General features: G+C 42.8%; 1 long non-coding RNA gene across 1 annotated transcript in view; it reads right to left on the reverse strand.

Moving 5' to 3' along the window:
• Window positions 1-482: 482 nt before the first annotated feature.
• The window catches only part of LOC109284113 (uncharacterized), a 69481-nt gene continuing 44433 nt past the window's right edge, over window positions 483-25530 (reverse strand). The window contains exon 3 of the long non-coding RNA XR_002091435.2: window positions 483-848. This is a non-coding gene — a long non-coding RNA (uncharacterized LOC109284113). The remainder of the gene's footprint in view (window positions 849-25530) is intronic.

Consider the following 25530-nt stretch of genomic DNA (forward strand, 5'->3'; position numbering starts at 1 on the left):
TACAGAATTAATTGTGTAACAAGAGTTATCTCAGTTTGTGAGATGAGGCTAAGCCTCCTTTGTGAAGTGTTTGGAGGTCTAGTCATGAAAAATTCTAAGTATACTGTATTGCATTTGTGTGTTTCTTATAATTTTAGGTCCATAATGTATTCATTCTAAATTCCCGTGCTTATGGAATTAATGTGGTTTTTGAAAAAAACTGGTATCTTATTAAAAATCTGATTATATTTACCTTAAGAAAAGAAACATAAGAAGGAATAGGTTTAGAGGCTAGACAGTGGTAACAAAGAACAGTGAGTCATGCTCACCACAAGTAAAAGTGCTGAGCCTTTGATGAGGTATACAAAAAATTAATAACACATTTCTTTCTCTCTCCCAGGCATCCCTACTATATAGCAGAGTCCAATATTACTTTCTTAGGTACTAGCATTACCAATTAAATCATAAAGGCTTTATAAATCTTTTATTGGAATGTAGTTGTTTATAAACCAGGTAGAGGTGGGGGGTGGAATTGAGGAGTCTTTGCTAAAAGGGTTTATGATAAGCTTTAATATTTTGCATACTTTTTTTCCCCTCCAAAATTCCTGGGTTACCATCACTTGAGTTTTTGTAACCTACTAATTTGGTCAGGGACAAGCAGGTTTACAGCTTGCTGTTGTCATCATTTTAAGCAAATACTAAAAAGAGAATCTGAGCATCTTCTGAGATAAATATGCTGGTCTGATTTCCGGAGATTTGACTGTTTTTTCTCACTTGTAGCTCCTACTGTGTTATTCCCAATACAGGACATTCGTGAGCCTTCGTATCACACCGTGGAAATCAAGGTACCCAGCTCACTCCACCATCACCTGAAATGTATGTAAAGGACAATTTAAATGTCTGAGTGTAGACATCCCACTCTGTGAATTGGGTTTCTGTATTGATTCAACAAACATGATAGAAACATTTGAACCCTTATTGAAATCTTTCAGCTTCAATATCAGATGCATCAAGCTATTTAGCAACCTACAGATCTCTAAGTTTCAAACCCAGAGCTTTAGAAAATTCCTGGGGGGTCATACTCATTGAACCATTGTTGTTTGATAACTATTTTCACTCTGGTTGTCTAGTCATAACAAGATAATCCTTTTGAGTGAGGCAGCTGGATATATTAAGAGACTGTTTGAGGAGTGAAGACACTGCTAGTCCCAAGTATATGTTTTTTATGCCAGATGCTCAAAATAAAATCAGATTTAGTGGCTTTATTTCCTCTTGTTAAATATAAGTGATGTTTTCAAATCCAGCTAGAGACAGAACCCACCATTTCTGGCTGGGAAATTCAGATTGGCTTCAACTAAAGTTATAAGATGGAACTAGAATATAGGAGAATATAGGAGAAAATATAAATCAAACCTTTAAAACTATTTTTAATTTGCAAATTCAAAATTCACCCAGCTTGATCTTTCTTTTTAGTTTATTTTACTAGACTCTGGATTTCCTCTCAGCCCTTCTTTCTTTAACCTAACATAAATCCAGATTTGTCTCCTTGTTGCATTTTGCAAGGTTTGATTTTAATGCAGCATTTGGCTTAAAGCAGAAGTTGTACCATAAAGGACAAAATTCCTGCTGTGTGTATCTTCTGTAACTGAAGTGAATTTATGCCTACGATTAATATGGTTCATATCATTTGACTTTTCTAGGTGCAATGCCACATGATTACCATAGACATTACACACATTTTTCATTTTATTCATTTAATTTGAAATCCATGAAGGGTCAGGTCAATACTTCAGGCAGAAACCCTTAGTTTTTCCAAAAGGCAGAGACTGACTAACCAACAGGGGTACAATCTTCCCTATCCCACAAACATGCTTCAAGTCTGGATTTAGTAAAGGCAACTTGTATGAGGCAGAATATAAGAGCTTCCCGCATCCATGCTATGCACGAGCTTTGTCAGGGTCTTCATTTGATTTGGGTTGGTTTGCATGGTGCTTAATAAGCCCATGACATGTACTCTGTACTGGTTCCACTTCCTTTCTGGGTGCAATTCAAAATGTTGTTCTTGATCTCTAAGGTTGCTCAGGTGAAGCGGGGTGGACACAGAGCTTTAGTTAAGCACCCCATAGCCATTTTGAAATGCGGGGGTGGGGGTGCTTAATACATGTGATGCTGCAGCAATACTACAGCGTTCTAATTAGAATGTGGAACAGACCCGAGTAATTAAGTCCACTCTGACGCATTCTAATTAGAATGCATTGGAGCATGGGTATAGGCAGCCTAAGGTTTTTGGAAATATCTAGGAAATCTAGGTGTGTCTCTTTTTTTTTGGTCCCCAAATTAAGGTTCCATACAAGGCACTGGCTTAGAAGTCTAACTAGAAAGGTTTGCACCCTGAGCAGTGGCAATGATGGTTGCCATTCTTGCATCCCCACTAAAAGCCCTGGCAGATGTTCAGACAATGGGACTGAGATCTGAGGAATTTTACATCATGATCTGTCATGATCTAGTTGTAGACAATTTGCAAAGACAAAAAAAATGTGAAATTTTAGATAAATTTACTTTTTGCTGAAGCATTTGTCCTTTCCCATATTTATAAATATCTTCAAAAAATAGGAACTTTCCTGCAATCTGACCATTTAGGGTTGTTCTTTTATATTCTTTGTCTCCTGCTCTTTTGGATCTCACTGTCCATTTTCTTCTCCCACCTACACGCACCTGTTACTGATCTAGCAGATTTCACCATGGTCGCATACAATATTCAAAGATCAAATAGATATGAACCGTGGCATGGAGTAAAATAAGCAGCCTACATTCCATCTTTTTGGTTTCAGTTGAAATCACACAACTCATTGAGTGGCAGTGGGCGCATCTACACATGTAATTATGGTACCTAAATAAACTGCGCAACTTATTGCTCCAGGTACGCCATCCCCTCCAGAGCAATAAGCTCCACAGTTTATTCAGGTGTAGCATGTGGACCTGGGGTGGAGCAGCCCCAGCTGGCAGGAGTCCCTGGAGGTCACCTGCCAGCCTGAGGCTGCTCCCCACAGCTGAATGTGCTGTGGACAGCCTGGCTGGGGCACAAGAGAGCTTCAGTGAGGGGGCTACCCAGTAGGCAGGCCCCTCACTGAAGCACCCTTGTGTCCCAGCCAGCCAAGCAGTGTCTACTGTGTGCTGCTGTGGAGTTTTTTTACACAGCAAGATACTACTTGTATTTACTATCAATTTTAAATCAGTTTACTCCATCTTAATTAGTCAATTGCTCAGTAAATGTCTCATGTAGATGCACCCAATGAAATCAGATTTATAGATTCATAGATGTTAGGGTCGGAAGGGACCTCAATAGATCATCGAGTCCGACCCCCTGCATATGCAGGAAAGAGTGCTGAGTCTAGATGACCCCAGCTAGATGCCTATCTAACCTCCTCTTGAAGACCCCCAGGGTAGGGGAGAGCACCACCTCCCTTGGGAGCCCGTTCCAGACCTTGGCCACTCGAACCGTGAAGAAGTTCTTCCTAATGTCCAATCTAAATCTGCTCTCTGCTAGCTTGTGGCCATTATTTCTTGTAACCCCTGGGGGCGCCTTGGTGAATAAAACCTCACCAATTCCCTTCTGTGCCCCCGTGATGAATTTATAGGCAGACACAAGGTCGCCTCTCAACCTTCTCTTGTGGAGGCTGAAAAGGTCCAGTTTCTCTAGTCTCTCCTCGTAGGGCTTGGTCTGCAAGCCCTTAGCCATACGAGTGGCCCTTCTCTGGACACTCTCCAGGTTATCCGCATCCTTCTTGAAGTGTGGCGCCCAGAACTGCACGCAGTACTCCAACTGCGGTCTGACCAGCGCCCGATAGAGGGGAAGTATCACCTCCTTGGATCTATTCGTCATGCATCTGCTGATGCACGATAAAGTGCCATTGGCTTTTCTGATGGCTTCGTCACACTGCCGACTCATGTTCATCTTGGAGTCCACTAGGACTCCAAGGTCCCTTTCCACTTCCGTGCCACCCAGCAGGTCATTCCCTTGGCTGTAGGTGTGCCGGACATTTTTCCTCCCTAGGTGCAGCACTTTGCATTTCTCCTTGTTGAACTGCATCCTGTTGTTTTCTGCCCACTTGTCCAACCTGTCCAGGTCTGCTTGGACCCTAACATGCAATGCGCAAATAAGGGGAAAATCTTTGATTCAATCTAGTCAATCATAGGATTGTTGTGCTCCTAGGCTAAGCCCATAACAATTTTCCATTGTTGTTTATGATGGACAGATTAGAAATAAAAGGAGAACATAGCCCCCACAAACACCTAACTACTACTTGCTGTATTTTAACATACAGTGTAAAAACATTCAGTACAGTTTTTAACAGCACAATTAACCTGCAGCTAGTTAAGGGATTAAACATAATTTTTCTCAACTTGAGTGACCCTTTCCCCTAAATTAAGCTGCCCATTTAGTGCTCTTAATACATACATGGATAATTTAAACCATGTGGCTGCAAATTGAAAACATGGGCTTTTGAACTATGTACTTTCTTTCACATGTTGGTATTCCTCCCTTGAGATAGACTCGAGTCCCACGATCATGTAAAAGATGAATTTGTGTATCTTTTTGATTAAATATTTTGTGATCTATATTTTTTTTAGCCACAGTGCAGTGTATACTCCTGAGAGGTGTGTTCAATTTATAAGACATAATACTGAGAAGATTTCTTATTTCATTTATCAGCAAAAACAAATGAAAGGAGTTCAATGTGTCCGTGATAGGAATTGGTTTTAAAAGCAGTTTGACGGATTGACAGAATACTGGAGAAAAAAGACAATTTTAGATTATTTGGGAGCATTAAAACTAATTTAAAAATATTAAATTGTCCTTCAGTGGGAGAAATATTCAGTGCGAGCCTGACTACTTTGTGATCTGAGCAGAAGAATGTTACACTCAAGAGTAGATTCAACTATTGATTTAAATTATAGCCTTCAGAAAATAATCCACCATTCACTTTAATTAATAGCAACAATCATAGAATCAGTTTAAAAAAAAAATGAACACAACGTGGTGTTGTGAAATTAAAAATGTTTCTTTCCATGTTTTTATTTATATAAAACATTAAAGGGGCTTCTCTGTTGGAAGATCCGTTACACTTTAGCCTTAGGCGTCTTTCATGTTGATCCAAGGAAGGTTCATAACTAGTTTTCTCTAGTGAGTGGCCCATGAGATACATCTGGTTCCATCATTTTATCTGCAGTCAGAAAAGACACAGAGTGGTCTCTTAGACTAATTTACCACAAACACTCCTTAGTACTTTGTTTCCCAGAGGCACAATGTGGGCTTGCCTTTCTTGCCACCGTCTGGGATTCCTCCCTCTGGAAAGGCTAATGACTAAGATTCCTCTCTCACAACAGGTCATCAAATGCACCTTTTAGAATTATATTTTAAATCCCATCTTCTGCATCCATTAAGTCTTTTTCCTGTTTAAATTGGCAGTACTGATGCCCAGAATACTGTCATATCGGTTAAATATTCTTGCCTTCAGCTAAAAGGTCCAGATGTCACTTCAAAATACAAGTGTGTAATTCTGAAATGAAAGGAAGAAGTTTTGCCTGCCAAATTTTATATGCAAAACCTCTCAAAGTTTAAATAGTCCCACATAACACTGCCTAGAGTTGACTTGTCCTTGTAAAGTGTGCAACTGTTATGCACAACAACCACCTAATAGTAGGATAACTGCCTGACATTGAAGGGGTTTGCTTTTACGACAGACACATGGCTACACATTTTGCATATATGGTCTCATGAATATTAACCTGAGCTTATGTCTGTGTGTGACAGACTTTCTAATGATAGAAATCATTTGTATCACTTAGAGGAGGCACATTGAGACTGATTCATGCCAACTTACCCGAATGCCTGTTACTATTAGTTTTATTCATTTTCAGCCCTTGAATCAACAGTGCTTCTCTTACTGAAACAAATTGTAATATTGGGACTCAGGGCATTCAAAGCTATTTGCATATTACTTTTTGGCTTGTTTAGTAAAATACGGTTACATGAACCAGCATTTTCTAAACTGTATTCCTAGTGAATGATGCCATTCCCTCACTCCATCTTTCTGTAATTGCTCTGAAGCATTAGATATTGGCCCCAGCTAAGGGAGGAAAATTTTACTGGGGTGACCCAGTGCTCCTGATGACACTTAGAAACATCTCAGGCTCCTGGCTGGAGGATCTTACTCTTCTGCTAAGGTCAAGCCAAATGCCAGATATGGGGTCAGAAAGGACTGCCCTTGGCATCAGATTTTACCTTCGTCTGTAGTGTGGTTCTCATCCTAGGACCCTTTGAACATATGTTATTCCATTATTTTTCTGTCAGTGCAGTGGCAGGGAATTGGTGTTGCCAACAGCATAACTAGAGGGCCAGCAGCACTCTGCATCTTATCTCTGGTGTTTGCACTGTGACTGTCATGTGGGGGGGTGGAATGGATGAAGGTCAGAAATCTTGGAGTAAATAGTTGATAGCAAGTACAGGGGGATGTCCAGGATGACCCGAGAGGTTGTTGCCTGTCCTACATAACAACTGTAACAATGATAAAATACAATATTGATATGTAACAGTGCAGCTAAACATGTTGAATAATACATGGTTTATAAATATATCTTCATCTCTCTTGCTTCCTGATTTTGTAGGGATGTGTGGGAGGGGGGGGAAGGAGGTGGTGGTCATTTATATTGCTAGGTAGTGTCATGTGAATAATAGGACACTTTTCACCTCACTAATTATTTTGTTTGAATAACCAGGAATAAGGTTAATATATTTCCTCCCTTTTTGTGTGTGTGTTATGATTATTCATTTGTATGGAGTAATGCTTGTAAAAGCCCATTACTTTCTACATTTCCTTACAGTTCCACTTCAATCATCAGCAGAAATCAAGTCAATACTTTCTTCAGCAAGAATGCTAGTAGCAGTAAATAAATGAAGCCGTTGTTAAACCCCTTTTGTATACAATTACATGTGCATGTAGTTGCAATAATATGAGTCAAGTTAGATGTTTAAGAAGCTCAAGCATATGATTGTCATTTTGAAATGTGTTGCTCTTAAACATTCTTAATAGTTTCCTAATTGGGGCCACAAAATCACTTAAATTTGCAAATGTTCTGTTAGTACTTTGTATAGAACTGTTTTGGCTTTATCTCCAGGATTTTTCAAGTGCTGTTTGGATACTATTTAGATACCATAGAAATACCTACCAACTAAAAAGATGATGTGAGCAATTGTCATTATTGGACAGCCAACTCACATTCCTTAAACTACTGAAGTTATTAAATTAATATTTCAATCAAACTCTCCAGTTTCTAATCTGAGGTTTGCCTTGATTTATTTTATTCCTTATGGTATACAAACTCGGTGACAGCTTGAGATGAAAAAATATTTTATTTCAGGGAGCAAAACTAGATTACAGCATTTTTAGTGGTTTTAATTAAATTACAGCACTGCTAGTCTCTTTTTCTTTTCTTAATATTCACTCTTCATTTTTCTTTTCACTGATAACCAGTTGACAAGGGGAAGCTCTTATTCCCACTTGATATGTTTTGTTCTGTTTTGCAAATTGCAGTTCCTGGTTTCTCAGAAATGCATTAGAGTGGTAAGTGGTTATCATCTTGAGTATTGCAAAATCCCAGTCCATTAAAACACACACAGTTTCTCTGTCTTTGTTTTTGTTTGTCTAATCCAGGGGTTCTCAACCTTTTTAGACTAAAGGTGTCCTTCATTAGACTCCAGGCAGTCTCAGAAAATGCCAGCTTTTTAGTTTTCACTTGTTTTTTGACAGAGCAGTTCTTCTGTTGCAAAGAATTCCAAATGACCACAACAGGTCAGGATGGGTTTAACACAGTGGATTGCTAATTTGAAGTCTCTAGGTTTGTCTTGTGAATCATATTTGCCCACCTAATAGTGCTAATGTTACAAGGCACATTGCAGCACTGTAGAAAGATTTCAAGGCACCAAGATGCAGTTAACCCTTGTGAGAATCACTGGTCTAATCTCGAAAGCCTTCTCACTAATGTGAAGGAGAAGGGTTACATGTATCAAATCTACATACTATATGGCATTTCCATTTATACTTATAACAGGGAACTGAGAGCTCTAAGGAAGAGCCTAATTCTGCAATTGAGCAGTTATAGACATGGTTAGTTTTCAGTAGAATTGCTCATACTCATGAAGTCACTTGCATCATGGTCCTAGTCACATTACATGGTACACTGTTGGAAAGCACTATGAGGCCCAGTACAAGAGTGTTATTAGAACAGATTCTGAAGAGAAGCCAATGTGTGGACTTTAGGGTCTACTTGCACAGTGCTGTTAGCAGGGTTGGTCCTGCTGATTCATGAAGTCTGATCTGTTTAATTTAACAAACATTTGGATGGAACTCTGCCTGGATTCCTAGCAGGTTTGCCCTGGAATCCTGGGAGCCCACTGCAGTTGTCCAGTGAAATTAATATTCTGGTCCATATCAGGGCTGCAGTTAGAGAAATTATAAAGAGAGTCCATTTCACTCAGGGGCTTCAGAGAGGCCCCAAGAGTTTCAGAATGAGACTGAGACCAATTTAAAAAAATGGAACTTCCTGTAAACTGGAGACTGCTATTTGGCCACCTGTACCCATCAACTGATAGCAGAACCATGGCTAGGATTTGAAACTAGCAAAACCAACTCTGAAAAGAAAAGCAAATTGCTGCATGGCAGATTATGCTGTCACATGGCTTATTCTTTGAAGGAATAGTAAGTAAATAGCAAATTAAAGCATGATGATATATGTATAGTTGTTGAATCTGAAAATTATTTATAATGGCCTCTTCTAAATCTCTATACATGCTATGTTAAGCCCTGGAGGAGAGAAAGAAGAGAATGATAGAATAGAAAAACAGAAGGAAAAAAACAAGCAAATACATACAACCCTATAATTAGTAAGTGGTTGTGGATGTTTTTATTCTATTTCCTACAAGTATTTTCTGAAATATCCCTGAAAACTTTGTTTTATACATCATTTTGCAATATTAATATGTGATTTTAACACTTCAAAAATGTCAGTACATGATCCTATTTTAATTTATGTCTTAATTATATAAATATGCAGTATTTCATTTAATGTTGTTAAGAATATAGTTTCCATTAGTGGTGTGTGAAATGGGCTGTATTCAGTTTGGATTCAGCCCAAATTGGGAGCAGCAATTTGATTCATTGATTCAGATCACTGTCCCTGATTTGATTCAGCCAAATCCAAATCTAAAGATTTGATGCTGATTCAGAGAATCCGCGATTTGGCCATAGACACAGCTTTAAATGTTTTTTTCTACATACCTTGAGGTACCAGGCATGGCTCATGAATGATGCAATGATGGGGCGGATGGAACATCCTACAGCAGCATGGGGGGGCCCACGAGCTCGGCAGTGAATCCAGAAGTGGACCAGAAGTATTTCTGGTCTACTTCTGGGTCCACCGCCGAGTGCACGGGGGGGAGGTGTCTGAGCCACAGGGGGGACCCTGCGTGCCCCCCCAGACCCAGGAAGCACCAGTCTCCAGGCCGGGGTGAGGGAAGCAGGGCGCCGGGGAGCGGGGGGCGATGCACTCCCCAGTGGACCCAGAAGTGGACTGGAAGTGCTTCTGGTCCACTTTCAGCTCTGCTGCTGAGCATGCTGGGGAGACTCCTGTGCTCTTGTGAGATGCTCCATCCGCCCCACCATCATAGGATTCACGAGCCACCTGGTACCTTGAGGTATGTCGAAAAAAACATTTAAAGCTGTGTCTATATCTGAATCACCGAATCTTTCCAAATCTCTCCAAATTGATTTGAAGGGTTCCGATTCAATTTAGAGAGATTAAAGAGTCTCTTGATTTGATTCAGATTTGGAGATTCAGCTACTGAATCAGGCCAAATCTCTGCTAAATCAAATCAGGGACCGAAGCTTCACACAGCGCTAGTTTCCATGTAAATGTATTGCTGCTTTTTTTTTTCCTCCTTAGTAACAGGGCAGCAAAGCAAAGCATTGGAACAGGTTACCCAAGTATTTTTTGGAATTGCCTTCATTGGAGGTGTTTAAGCAAAGGTTGACCAAATGTTGTGTAGTTTTGTTTTGCCTTGCTAAGTAAATGGAATGAAACTTTTTAGTAATGTTGTAAGGCAGTTGCCAAAAATGGTATGTTAAACCAAGACATGGTGCTCCTATTGTTTTTTTATATAATTGCCTTTGATCAATCATGATTTTGTATTGACTTCTGATTGATAATTTCTTATGAGCTGATAAGGGATCATGCAAAGTTCTTTCCTCCCTTTGCCTCTATGAAAGTTTTTCCCCACCTGCCATTTCTGAAAAAAAGACAAGCTGTCCTTGCCAGTCCTCACTTCTGTCCATAGCTCTTTGGAAGATTTCAGAAGTGCCTCATTTTTTTGCATTAGGAGTATGTCAAATTTTCTGAAGTAGACTACACTAAAGAAAAAACGTGTGTGTGTGTGAGAGCGAGTGAGAGAGAGAGCGAGCGAGCGAGCGAGAGAGAGGATCTGTCTGAGCCTCCCAGTCCCAAATAGTTTCAAGAATTTGCCAATATGTTGTTCATACCCCACATGATTAACAGCTACTCATTTCAAAACAACAAGTTTCCCTCCTGAAGAGAAAATGAAAGAAGACCCAAAAAACTGTCTGTAGGACTTGTGGTCCCAAATGCACACTGCCTTTCTTCAGCCCTGTTGCTCCTGGTTCACCTGGATCCAGGTCATGCTTGTCCACCAGTCAGCAGATGGACAAGACCTTGTATAGCACAGACCAGTTCCCCCAAACAGCTTTACCATTCAAACATGAGCCTTTTGAATGAACTGCTCAAGAACTTGTAATTATGAGGTACAAACAAACAATGTGTCATATTTCATTCTTTCCACATTTGCAAATCTTAACCTGCTAGGAGAACTAATGCTTCACAGGAAAAAAGGAAGACCTCAATCACTGGAAAGAAACAGGAGTAATTGTTTAAACAATTACTGTATAAGCACCCAGAGGATAATAAAGTGATTAAATACTGGCAACATGAGTTTGTCAAGAACAAATAACATCAACCCAAGTAAATTTATTTCTTCAACCAGATAATTAGCTGAGTCAATAAGAGGTATGTAGTAGGTGGGATAAACTTAACTTCAGTGAAGTCTTTGATGCTGTTCTGGATGACATTCTTATAAGCAAACTGGGGAAATTTATAACATATGATGTAATTTGTGTTACACAGGATGCTACACATGTTGTAACAAACTGGGGAAATATGTTACACTGTAAGATGAGTTCACAACCACATGAGCCAATGGTTCATTATCAAACTGGAGAAGCATTTCAAGAGGCATTCCACATGGACCTGTCACGGGTGTGAAGAAGTGAACAAGATGAAATTTCATAAAGTTGAGTACAAAGTGCTCTACTTAGGAAGGAGAAAGCAAATGCATAAAATACAAACTGGGGAATCATAGAATCATAGGGCTGGAAGAGACCCCAAAGGATCATCGGGTCCAGCCCCTTGAATGAGCAGGAAAGACATCTGGGGTCAGGTAACACCAACCAGGTGATGGTCTTTTGAAGACCTCCAGCATGGGTGATTGCACCACCTCTGGGGGGAGCTTGTCCCATAGTGTGGACACCCTAGTTGTGAAGAAATTTTTCCTAATGTTCAGCCTGAAACTATTTTCCAGGAGTTTGTGGCCGTTGTTTCTAGTTTTCCCCCAGGGCACCCTGGTGAACAGTTGCTCACTGAGCCCCTGATGTACATCTCTGATATAGCAGTAAGCCACAATCAGGTGTCCTTTCAGCCTTCTTTTTTTAAGGCTGAAGAGTCTGAGATCCCTCAGCCTCTCCTCATATGGCTTGCCATGCAAGACTCCCATCTCTGGACCCTCTCAAGCTTTAGCATGTCCTTGTTGAAGTGTGTCGCCCAGAACTGGATGCAATACTCCAGCTGCGGCTGCAACAATGTTGAGGAAAGCGGCAGAATCACTTCTTTGGTTTTACTGGAGATGCATTTATTGATGCATGCCAGAGTTTTATTGGACCTAGCAGTTACTGTGTCACATTGCCGACTCATATTCATACTGTGATCTATTGTTACCCCCAGCTCCCTTTCATTTGTAGAGCTGGTCAGGTTAGCAATGCCCAGCCTGTAGTTGTGCTGGGGGTTCTTCCTTCCCAGATGCAGCACTTTACATTTCTCTACATTGAACCTCATCTGGTTCCATTCTGCCCAACCTGCCAGCCTATCTAGGTCTGCTTGTAGCTGCAAACTATTTGCGGGTGTGTCCGCGCAACCCAGTATCTTGGTGTTGTCCACCAGCTTGGCCAGTGGGATTGTCTCAAGGCACTGAGGTGCCCTGCTCCTAAAGAGGGGAAACTGCTAGACAGAGAGCCCTAGCAGTGAATAAGGAGCCCAGCTGTTGGTTGCCAGGGCAACTGGAGCCAGCAGGTGTGGGTCGCTTGCTGGCTCCAGTTGGGGAAAGAGATGCTGTCCCTGAAGGCCCTGTTAAAAGAGAGCACAGCCAGGGAGGCAGCATTGCGACGAGAGAGGAGGGAGTCATTACAAGGGGCACAAAGAAGAGGAGACTTGGGACACATGAGGAGGAAAAGGGACAAGACACCCCAAGTAGTAGGAGACAGCTTTCCCAGAAAGAGAGAGGAGGCTTTGTCTTTATATTGACGAGGGGGTGAAGGAGGAGAAGGGATAGGCCTGGATTGCACCCTACCAGGGATGGCTAATGTGGGGGGACTACCTGTGGCGGGGTAACTCCCGAGAAATCCCACATGGTGCGCCCTGGGTAAAAGGTGAGGAGGAGGCGCCTGAAAACCTCCGCCTCCTGCATTTGAGTTACCAGGTGCCTGAAGAAAGGCCGAGAAGAGCCACAGAGTGTGGCAACACCTGATGAGAGTGAAGATCTGCCTCGGTGAGTTGGGATCTTAAGAGGGGAGGTGTGTCGCAGGGCACTGAGGTGCCCTGCTCCTAAAGAGGGGAAACTGCTAGAGAGAGAGCCCTAGCAGTGAATAAGGAGCCCAGTTGTTGGTTGCCAGCGCAACTGGAGCCAGCAAGCAACCCACACCTGCTGCAGTCAGCTGACTGTAAGGGGCAGGGCCTGACCCTTATAAACCCTAGGGGCTGAGGCCAGAGGCAGTTCACTGCTGCAGAAGTGAGGAGAAGCCTGAGCAGCACATGACACTGCTGTGGGATGAAGAACCCTGGTAGGCTAAAGTGTGATTATAGCCGGGTGGCTTATGTTTAAGTTATAGCCAAGAGGCTCGAGTTTGTGTTGCTATTTGTTACACCGGTGGTTTGGGTGAGGCTATTAGGGGTTGGAGGAGGCCTCATAGGGGACCCACAGTAGTGTGGGAACCCCAGTGCCAGCGAAGGCGCAACATTGGGGGTGCATAGACCCCAGCCCCAGAGAGGGGGCATTGCTGAGAAGTCCCAGGGTGGGCATGGTGAACCCCAGAGAGGGGGGCAGCTTTACTGGTGAGCCCCAGAGAGGGGCAGCTGAGAAGCCCCAGAGAAGGGGGCGTTGCTGAGAAGTCCCAGGATGGGCGTGGTGAGCCCCAAGAGAGGGTGGCTTTACTGAGAAGGCCCTGATAGAGGGCGCGGAAAGAGAGAGAGAGAGAGAGAGAGAGACAGGGCTGTTGAGAGCCCGAGTGCCAGAGAGTGAGTGGAGACAGAGAAAGACCGAACAACGTCTATTCCAGCTGCGAGGCTTGGGGTGTGGTGAAAGGGGTGGTTGAAGCCACGCATATCCCTTAAGGCTAGGGTGCCCCTGAAGCACCCATCGTAGAGTGAGACCCACGAAGAGTCCGGGAGTTCACGGGGCCAGAAGTAACCGTGTCCAAGGAGATGTGAGGCAGCCTCCCTAATACATTGGAACATCAAAGACGTGGCAGGAGAGAATCTGAGGGTGCCCTTGGGCTGACTTGGCACAGGGAGGGGGCCTTAAGGAGATCACGGCCCTCCTGTAGGACCCCGCCTGTGACAGGGATTTTCACCCTCCTCATCCAGGTTGTTGATGATGTTGAATAGCACTGGGCCAAGTACCGACCCCTGGGGTACACCACTGCCCACATCTCGCCAGGATAACACCAATCCATTCATTTGGACTCTCTGCATCCTAACCCACAACCAGTTTCTCACCCAATTGACAGTCCCACAGTTGAGCCCAGTATCTTCCAGTTTTCTGATCAGTACCTCGTGGGATACCAGGTCAAAGGCTTTCTGGAAGTTGAGGTATATGATGTCAACTGCTTTTCTCTCATCCAGATGACAAGTCACCTGATCATAGAAAGAAATGAGGCTGGTCAGACAAGACCTGCCCGTGGCAAAGCCACACTGGCTGTCATTCAGTATCATGCCTTCTGTAAGTTTGTCACAAACTTAAATAATTATCTAGGTAGCAATACAGCAGGGCAGTTATAACAACTGTCTAGGTAGCAATACAGCAGGGCATTTATAGTGAATGACAAACTAAGTATGACTCATCACTGCGATGCTCTTGCAAAAAGCAAATATCATCTGGGACGTATTAATAGGAGCAGTGATTATAGGCACAGGAGGTAATTATTTGGCTTTACTCAGCAGTAGTGAGGTGTCAGCTGAAATACTGTGTTTATTTTGGGGCACATAGTTTAAGAAAGATGTGGATGAATTGAAGAGTGTTCAGAAGAGAGGAAGAATGATCAGTAGTATAGATTATATGGCCTAGCAAGAAGAGTTGAAGGAATGGGGTTTATCTAGTTTAGAAAAAATAAGGCTGAGGGGGCACATAAGAAGAGTCTTCAATAAGTAACAGGTTGTTATAAAGAGGATGCTGAGGAAGAACAAGGAAAAATCAATTTAATTTGCAGCAAAAATTATTTATGCTGGAAATTAGGAGTTACAAGAAACTTTCTAATTAGAAGTAAAGCAGTATAGCAAGCTTCTAGGGACACTGTAGACTCCTTAAGGCTTTTAAAAATTAGCCATATGTTTGATCCTGCCTCAGTGCAACACATTGAATTAGATGATCTCTTAAGGTCCCTTCCAGCCCTTTGTATCGGTGGTTGATGTAGGGTAGTGTAAGACCCTACCTACCTGTTCCTGTTTTATTGAGTAGTAAATTCCTATTTCCTTCTTGGGAGCAAGACCCAGAACTAAAATTGTTCAAACCACCTGAACATGTGGGATGTGTATGGCTAATATGTGTAATAAATATCCCTAATTGTAGTTCTAGGAATATATTTTTCTAATTTTTTACCAAATGACCAGTGCATGGAAATGTTTCTCATGTGATAAGATGATGATCTCCAAAATCTCCACAGTAATAATTGTACAATAAATAATCATGAGCTATAGTGTTGATGCTGGTATACTCCTTGTAAATATACAAAACCCAATAGATTACTCATTGTTATAAGAAAGAGATTCCACCAAACACTTGTCAGTAACAATGATTCAGGAATCCAATCTGATTTTACCTGGGAACTACATAGGTGAAGTTAACATCCTACATCACAGTACCAATATTTAGTATGATATAGTTCAGGACACTTTTTAGAAGGTATTACCCAGTTCCACCCCAAAGTGATCTACAAAGGAATATAAACTACTTTAGTTATTTGCTGACTGTTCCAATAGTCACTACAAAGAGCACCCAAATATTACTGATAACATTCCAGGCCTATTCATCACTTACCACCTACATCTGCTTTACTGCTCTGTGATCTGTGCTGAGATCCTAAAGTTCCATCGGACTACAGAAGGCTGTAGCAATTCACCTACATGGAGAGTATAGTGTTGTGATATGCAGGTTTATGTGAGGCTTAAGTAATTCACGGTCTTTGTGCAGACTCTGTGTAGAGCTGAAATTCACCCTATTACCTTAATATGTCCTTATTCATGCACCAGCATTCATTATTCTGATGATATTGCATCCATTGTGGAATGCTGATGTGTGACACCGATCTGTAGGGGATTTGGTCAAAGGGCCTTTCAAGAACTAGAGTGTGGTTGGGCAAAGGTTTTGCTACTAATATAATACTAAAATAAATGTTTTGCAACAGTGCAAAGTCCTTTGAAAAGTATGAATCCCACCTTCAATACTAGATCCAGGCTTCCTCAGGGTCCTGAGGACACCAGCACAGTGCATGGTGGGTAGTGACTCAGAATAGGATTCAGGTATCTACAGAGACACATGCCATTTGCAAGTAAAAACTAGAGTGAGGTGTGTTTAAGTCACTTCTGTGTTGAATCTTCCTGTTATTCTGACAATGGGGAGCATTCTTCAGATTCAAATTCTCTTGGCATTTTTCCCCGTCTTTTAATATTTCCACATCTAAACTTAAAAAGGGAATATACTCTATTCTTCAAATTGGCATCTATTCACTTAAAAAATAAATAGTCAGATCTGCTCCACACTGGCTATAAACAGTAGCTAATTTCTACAGTACTTATGGTCTGGACAATATTTCTTTCTGGCATTCTTTTGTACACTTTGACCCTCCTCCAGCAGTAAAATGAAATCTAGTAGTTTAAAATAAAGTGGGAGAAGAAGTCAGAAACTAAATCATGTTAAACTCTTCATTTTTACCAATCCACATTTTATCAAACCAGTAAATAGCTAATATGATTTTATTTCATATCTACTCTTTCATAACCTTTAGTAACTCTTCTTCCCCCACCCATCCTTCCAGCAGGCTCTGGCTTATTTCAGTTTTAAAATTTTCCAAACTTTAATGTCAAAACATACATTTTACTCAGTGCTTTGACTTCTTAATCCTGATGAACTTGCTGGGGTGGATTTTCAAAAAGCTCAAGGACTCAGCAGCTTTCATGGAAGCTGACCTATTTTGAAAATCTGGCCTGTTGTGGTACAAAATCTGCCCTTGTTTATGCCCCATGTTTCTGTTCCTGAGCCCAGTTCTGAACACACTTATTCCTAAGTATTCTCACTGACTTCAACAGAATTTACATGAGTAAGGATGATCAGTCTATTTATTTACGCTTCTAGATTTAACTCCTACCTAAACCTGAGATCCTTATACTGATGCCCTAAATCCATGGAAGTAAAATATCTAACATGTACAGTTTAAATGAATTAAATACTACTATTCCCTGGCTGTGTAGGCAGTAGAAATCCTTGGCTACTTTCACCCCCCTCCCCCCGTTTCTTTCTGTCAAGGACATATTTTTCCCCACAATGAGTAATGGGTAATTCATAGCGAGTGTTCATCCCCTTACTCAATATTACTTCTCCATCTTCTCCTTGGTTGGCCATAAGTTTGGGCATCCACAGGAATGGCCTTCCAAGAGATCCTTATCTAGTTTGTCTTCCTGTCATCTTAGCTGTCCTGCTCATAGAAGCTGGGATTTTACTACATGTGGTTCTTCATAAATCATTTCCAATTCCTTGTGAAATCTTCTTTTCTATATATCACTCTCCCTTCCTGTCCCAAATTTCATTTCACTACATTACTTGGTATTTAGCTGTCCGTATTCTTTCTTAGTAAGTGCCCAGGTCTCACATCCATATAAAATAGTGGACCTCATAGTAGTCATATTTATGAAATTTTGTCCTGTCTCCATTGGTGTTTAGAGCTAAATATTTCCTCCAGAGAGAAGTAAAACATCCATATATCTATACATACCGATTATAGTCCCATCTTTTTTCTAAGTAGTTGAACTGACAACATTTTATCCACAGTGGGGTTATTTTTCAGGAATCAGCACTGCTGTGATCCTCCTCTCCCCTCTGCATTATCAGTAAATGTGTACATAAATATAAAAAAAAATAGGACTACAAATGTTTCAGTGAGAGAGACATCACAATAGTTTGTACACTGCATTTTATCCTTCCTTTTTCAAAATTAAGGATTATTGTTTCCTTCCATGTCTTTGGTATATTTTCAAATTTCCAAATCATGAAAATTAATTCATAAAGTTTTTTTATTTAACTTACGCGTTTGTTTTTAATAATTCAGTGGGAACGCTATCAATACCTGATGCTTTGCTCCTGAGCATTTGGATTGCTTCTTGAATCTCTTTAAAAGCCTTTTTTCCACAGACTGCTCAGCTGTCTGGAAAATGATAATTTATTGTTCTCCTTTCTCAATCTCACCAGCTTGCTGTTCATTAAAGGAGTCTACCATCTTTCCATAGTTGCAGTCTTTGTAACAGAAAAGTTTCTATTTTTGTCCTTTTTATCAAACCTGATCCCAGCTGATATTCTTTGGACACTACATTGAAATTCCTGAAAAAATTCACTCAGAAGTACTATCTTGGTCCATTTGCTGTATCAAGTCAAACAAGTGATGTCTTTTTGCATTGTTTTACCAGCCTCTTGTCTTCTTTTTTTTTATGATGTTCCACTATGTTAGACTAATTATGATTTTGAAGTCTGAAAATCTTTCCTACATGTTTATCTTCTGTTGCTTTCCTAGAGTCTTCATCAAGCCATTCCTTTTCTTTTATGTTTGGAGTGTTCTTTATTGACTAGAGGCAGACATTCAAAAAGCCTGGGCCTGAATTGATTCAATCTTTTCAGGTGAGTCTAACCTACTTAGGTTGAACCGGTGTGCAACTGTACAGGCATTCCCTCTGAACTGAAGAAATACAGGCACATCCCAGCAGTGGCTCAGGCTAGAAGCCAGAGGAGCACTAGAGCAGCCCTCCCTTCCCTCTTACAGTACTGAGCTGAGGAAGGGCATGGATAAGCCCTAGCTGGAAGCTCAGATTAGGGAGGGGTGTAAAGCCCCACCTTGCCTGCACCATCCCAGGCTTTTCCCTGCTCAAGGGACAGGAGTGTTGCCAGACCCCAGCCCTGGTCTAGCACTCTGAGGCAAAGGCGGGGGGGGGGGGGCGGGCTGTGCAGTGTATGCATCTGTTGATGATACTGAGCATCTCAATCTCCCTCTCTCTGCTTCTTCATATTGTCTGCAAACCTGACAGGTGAGGGAGCCAGCAGCGGGGGCTGATAACAGCATTTATAAGCTGATCAACAAAACAAAAGCCTCATTAGTTCAAGCTCTTAGATTCATAGATGCTAGGGTCGGAAGGGACCTCAATAGATCATCGAGTCTGACCCCCTGCATAGGCAGGAAAGAGTGCTGGGTCTAGATGACCCCAGCTAGATGCCTATCTAACCCCCCCTTGAAGACTCCCAGGGTAGGTGAAAGCACCACCTCCCTTGGGAGCCCATTCCAGACCTTGGCCACTCGAACTGTGAAGAAGTTCTTCCTAATGTCCAATCTAAATCTGCTCTCTGCTAGCTTATGGCCATTATTTCTTGTAACCCCCGGGGGCGCCTTGGTGAATAAAACCTCACCAATTCCCTTCTGTGCCCCCGTGATGAACTTATAGGCAGCCACAAGGTCGCCTCTCAACCTTCTCTTGCAGAGGCTGAAGAGGTCCAGGTGCCCCAGTTTCTCCTCATAGGGCTTGGCCTGCAAGCCCTTAACCATATGAGTGGCCCTTCTCTGGACCCTCTCCACGTTATCCACATCTCTCTTGAAGTGTGGTGCCCAAAATTGAACGCAGTATTCCAACTGCGGTCTGACCAGCACCCAATAGAGGGGAAGTATCACCTCCTTGGACCTGTTCATCATGCATCTGCTGATGCACAATAAAGTGCCGTTAGCTTTTCTGATGGCTTTGTCACACTGACGACTCATGTTCATCTTGGAGTCCACTAGGACTCCAAGATCCATTTCCCCTTCCGTTCCACCAAGCAGGTCATTTTCTAGGCAGTAGGTATGCTGGACATTTTTCCTCCCTAGGTGCAGCACTTTGCATTTCTCCTTGTTGAATTGCATTCTGTTGTTTTCTGCCCATTTGTCCAACCTGTCCAGGTCTGCTTGTAGTTGTTCCCTGCCCACCGGTGTGTCTACTTCTTCCCACGTTTTTGTGTCATCTGCAAACTTGGACAGAGTACACTTCACTCCCTTGTCCAAGTCACTAATGAAGACATTGAAGAGTATCGGTCCTAGGACCGAGCCCTGAGGGACTCCGCTGCCCACACCCTTCCAGGTTGATACCGACCCATCCACTACGACTCTCTGGGTGCGACCCTCTAGCCAATTCGCCACCCACCGGACTGTGTAGTCATCCAAGTCACAGCCTCGTAACTTGTTCACCAGTATGGTGTGGGATACCATATCGAAGGCCTTCCTGAAGTCTAAGTCTATGACATCAACCCCTACTCCTGCATCCAGGCATTTTGTAACCTGGTCATAAAAAGAGACTAGATTAGTCAGGCATCATCTACCTGCTATGAACCCGTGCTGGTTTCCCCTCAGCATAATTTTTCCTGCTGGGCTCTCGCAAATGTGAGCCTTGATAATTTTTTCAAAGATTTTGCCAAGGATGGAGGTGAGACTGACTGGCCTATAGTTGCCTGGGTCCTCCTTCCTCCCCTTCTTGAAAATGGGGACCACATTGTCCCTTTTCCAGTCCTCCGGGACCTGGCCCGTGTGCCATGAGTGTTCAAATATTCCCGCCAGTGGCTGTGCAATGACGTCAGCCAGTGCCTTCAGTACCCCTTAAATCTTCTTAACACCTTTTTCCAAGGAAGGAGCAGAGGGACATTACCAGCTGACCTGTTGATTAAAGCCCTAAGCAGACACTGTTCTGTCTGCCTGCCCCAGTGAAATTGAGGACACACATGCACAGAAACCTCTCAGCATTAGCTAGTATACCACTTGCTTCAGGTCTGTGGGGCTGGGGTCTGTGCTGTGGGAGATGGGAGGGAGGGAGGAAGTGGGGAATCCCTGTTTAAGCAGTAAGCAGCCATTGGGGTGGGGGTGGCAGGGGAAGCAAGGCAGACCCTGCTGTGCCTGCAGTCTCCTCTGGAGCTCTGGCTAGCGGGCATAGGGGTGGGGCCAGCCTGTTCTCTGGAGCAGAAAGCACAGTCCAGCACAGCACAGCCCAACCCAGGGCTGCAAAGCATCTGGGATGCTGGCAGACTTTGGTTTAACTTAATCCGGGAAGGGGTCTGGGACAGATGTTGTATAAACTGGTTTGACCCAAATCAGTTAAGACTGATACTGCATTCAACCAGGTTTATCTTAAACCAGTTTCAGCTATTTTGAAGTTAGCTTATGTGCACTGAGCTTATGTTCTGTTACAGGTTTAAATCACTTGCTGATCACTTAAACTAGTGTATGTGTAATGTCTGTCCCTAGCATATGAGATTCCTGATGGCTCCCACTTAGCATCAAGTTCTTCTGTAAAGCCTGAAACTATTCTTAACTGACACTTGGTGTTCCTCTCTTCACAGTGGTTCTATGCTGTATCTTCAGATCATTTGTTTTACTTATCTTATTATTGTAGTAAGTCTGTCTCTTACCACTAATCTTATAACACTGTGCTGTGAGTCACAGTCATGGCCCTTAGACCTCTAATACCTTCAGTGTTGTTCTTGTGCCTTGCATTGGTAAGTTTGCAGTCTATCTGATTGGTGATAACCCCCTTTCTAGGTACCCATGCACACTTGTGAAGGCTCTTATGAAGAAATTTGTAGTGAAACCCATGCATGCAATAAATGTTTTCTGAGCTACCACAGTGTACCTACCTTATTGCTTACTCTCTTACACTGCTCATAAAACTTGTTCATCAATAATAAGTTGAATTAATATGTTGAATTTACCCTTTATAAATGTATAGTGTTAATAGATGACACTCAAAGAATGAGGGTAAATCTGTACCAGTACCCAGAATTTATCCACTAATTTTCCCCCCACTGAGCTCCATGTGGCTGTAGTTAAACTGCTATGAATACCTGTTTTGTTTTTTGTTTTTTTTAAGTATTTTGTTTTCATATTCTCTGTTAACTACATCTTGGCCCACTGAGAGCCAACCTCTTGAGTTCACTCTCAGGCCATAAACTAAATATTATATATACTGATACTCTACCAAATGTCTTCTTACATGAAATTTCTCTACAGTTTGGCAGCCTTTTTTTAAAAAGAAGAGAGCCACCCAATATTCAAATAAAATTGTATATGCTATTGTTCACTTATAACTAATTAAGCAAAATGATAATTGTGTGCATGAATGGCTATTTAGGTGTCTAACAAGAGACTTACATACACATGGTTCTGTAATAATTTCACGTCAGATCCAAATGGTTTCTGCAGGCACCAGAACATGATTTAGGCAGAACTTAGGCATCTAAGTCCCATATAACAATCCAGGTCAACCCTGCTCCAGTGGCTGCAAGGCCACTTAGGCACTTTGAATCATTAAGTGTTTCTGACACATCTTGGAAAGTTCTCTTGGCAACTAGAGTTAGATTTATGAGCATGCTTAGAATGGATCTGGTTTGAGCAACTGCATGTTTTGCTCTTGCCTAATTTATATTACACTGGATCTCAGAGTCAGGAGGCACCTAAATTCTAAGACCCCAACTCATTCACAAAAAAAAAGCATATCTACTTTGATGTAAGAACACCATGGAGTGGTGGTGCTTACTATTTGTGTAATAGCTTAGGGCATTTGTACACATCATGGGGGTTTACTTCGGTTTAATTGTGAACCAGTTAATTATGGCCTAAGTAGTAACCCAGCCACAAATTAATGCAGTTAAAGGTACAGTAAAATGAGGAATAAGCCGCAATGTTATACAAAATATGTGCAATAACTTTGTGGTCGGTTTCCATAGCACCTTAAATTTCAGGTGTAGCCAGGCATCAGTTGAATGGGGCTTCCAGGCCATGTGCCTCCCATGCTCTCCTGAGGCCTGATCAGCTGATTGCTGCTCCCAGCTTCAGGGGTGCAATGATGCATCCTTGGTTCCGCTGCACCCTAGAGGCTGGGAGCAACAGCTAAGCAAATTTCCTCGCCTCTAGGGCACATCAGAGTCAAGGGCTATAGTGGGTCCCTGAGGGTGGAAAATATACCATAATTACTCAAATACAAGACAAACTTTCCCCACCACCCATTTGGCTTGGGGGAAAAAGCCACTTGCCTTAACTGTGTACAATGAAATCTTACTAAATACACTGTCTATCATTAAATTGCTGCCAAAAGCAGCATGTGCTCAGTAAAGGAAACCAACTATGAAGTTGATTAAATGCAGTCATCACTGAGCATGACTATAAAACACATGGCCTATATTAGGCAAAGATGCAGATGGGAACCTTTTTTTGGCCCTTAAAAAATTGGGAACAAGCACCAGGTCTGGAGGTTCTGCAATATTAGGTCAGCACCAGGAGGACTAGAGCCATCCCTGACACTGCCCTCTTGGTGCCAAAAATACTTGATTTAGCTGAAAGGCCAAGATGGTGGGATTTTTTTTAATTTTATTACAAAACATCTAAAAGAAACTATATTAAAACAAAACCTGACAGCCTCCCTTACAACAATACCTTGTTCTTATTACACCCTTTCCATCATTATAGGGAGGATGAAGAAGGCACTGGGAAATGTGGGGCCCCTGCAAGATATGCTGGGCAATCTGGTGGTTGTGCCAGAGGAAAAGGCAGACCTCTTTAACAAATTCTTCACCTCTGTTTTCTTGTGCAGGGACCGGGACTCCCCCACTGTGATTCAAGACAGACTCTAGGGGAACGCCTCAAGACCTAACGTTGAGGAGGACCAGGTTAGAGTGCTTCTGGAGGGGCTGGACGTGTTCAAATCAGCAGGTCCAGATGCTCTCCACCCCAGGGTGTTGAGGGAGCTAGCAGGGGTTATTGCAGGGCCCTTGGCATGGCTTTACGAGTGCTCATGGTGCTCAGGCCAGGTGTCAGATGATTGGAAGATAGCCATTGTGGTCCCCATCTTTAAAAAAGGGAGGAGGGAGGACCCGGGCAACTATAAGCCCGTCAGTCTTACCTCAATCCTGGGGAAACTCTTTGAGAAGATCATCAAGGAGCACATCTGTGATGGGCCGGCATCGGGGATGATGCTCAGGGGCAACCAGCACGGTTTCATTAAGGGCAGGTCATGTCAGACCAACCTGATTGCCTTTTACGATCAGGTCACAAAAGCATTGGATGCAGGTGTCGCCGTGGATATAGTCTTTCTGGACTTCAGCAAGGCCTTTGACACTGTCGACCACCCCATCCTCATTAAAAAATTAGGCGACTGTGGCATCGATGCCTACACAGTCAGATGGATTGCAAATTGGCTGCAGGGTCATACTCAGAGGGTGGTGGTGGATGGGTCATATTCGACCTGGGGGGGAAGTGGACAGCGGAGTCCCCCAGGGCTCGGTCCTTGGGCCCGCACTGTTCAATTTCTTTATCAGCCATTTGGATGACGGGGTGAAAAGCAACTTGTTCAAATTTGCTGAAGATGCCAAAATTTGGGGTGAGGTGAGCACGTTAGTAGGGAGGGAAAGACTGCAGAAAGACCTGGACAGGTTGCAGGGGTGGGCTAACAAAAACAGGATGCGTTTCAATAGTGACAAGTGCAGGGTGCTGCACTTGGGCAGTAGTAACCAGCAGCACACTTATAAGATGGGAAACACCCTTCTTGAGAGCACGGAGGCAGAAAGGGATCTTGGAGTCATCATTGACTCCAAGATGAACATGGGCCGACAATGCGAGGTCATGGTCGGCAGGGCTAACCGGACCCTATCATGCATCCACAGGTGCATCTCAAGTAGGGTCAAGGAGGTGATCCTTCCCCTCTACGCGACACTGGTCAGGCCACAGCTGGAGTACTGTGTCTGGTTCCGGGCACCCCACTTCAAGAGAGATGTGGACAACATTGAGAGGGTCCAGAGGAGGGCCACCTGCATGATCTGGGGACAGCAGGGCAGACCCTACAATGAGAGGCTACGGGACCTGAACCTGTTCAGCCTTCACAAGAGACAGCTGAGGGGGGACCTTGTGACCGTCTATAAACTCACTAGGGGGGGACCAGAAGGGTTTGGGGGAGACCTTGTTTCCCCTAGTGCCCCCGGGATAATGAGGAATAATGGTCACAAGTTGTTGGAGAGTAGGTTTAGATTGGACATCTGTAAGAACTACTTCACAGTCAGGGCAGCTAGGATCTGGAACCAACTTCCAAGGGAAGTGGTGCTGGCTTCTACCCTGGGGGTCTTTAATAAGTGGCTTAATGCCTACCTGACTGGGGTCAATTGAGCCCAGTTTTCCTCCTGCCCAAGTCCGACCCCCTGCCTGAAGATCTACAAGGTCCCTTCTGACCCTACTTCTATGATTAACATACTAAGCTCTCACAAACCACCTCCAAACCAGGAGGAAGCAACAACTTCCACTCTGTCGCTCAGTCCTTTTGGAAGAAACACCAACATTCTTCTTTCCTCCATTTCTTCTCTGCCTTCTCCTTCCCTATCTCATCTGCATCTTGATCCATATAGATTTCAATTCCTATATTGCCAACTCCAAACATTCTCTTCTGGTGAAAGCTAGTCCCTTGAACAACAGTAGGTTTCCCACCTTTCACATCACTACTGTTGCACCAAGTAGTATGGTTCTCAGTCTGTGTCTCCAGTCCTTTGGGGTGCCCATACGCATGCTCAGGGGGCACTTTAATTAGAGTGGTTCCTGGAAACTTGCTCTAATTAAATCACTGCAG

This window comes from Alligator mississippiensis, chromosome 1, assembly GCF_030867095.1.
Source record: "Alligator mississippiensis isolate rAllMis1 chromosome 1, rAllMis1, whole genome shotgun sequence".
NCBI lineage: Eukaryota > Metazoa > Chordata > Crocodylia > Alligatoridae > Alligator > Alligator mississippiensis.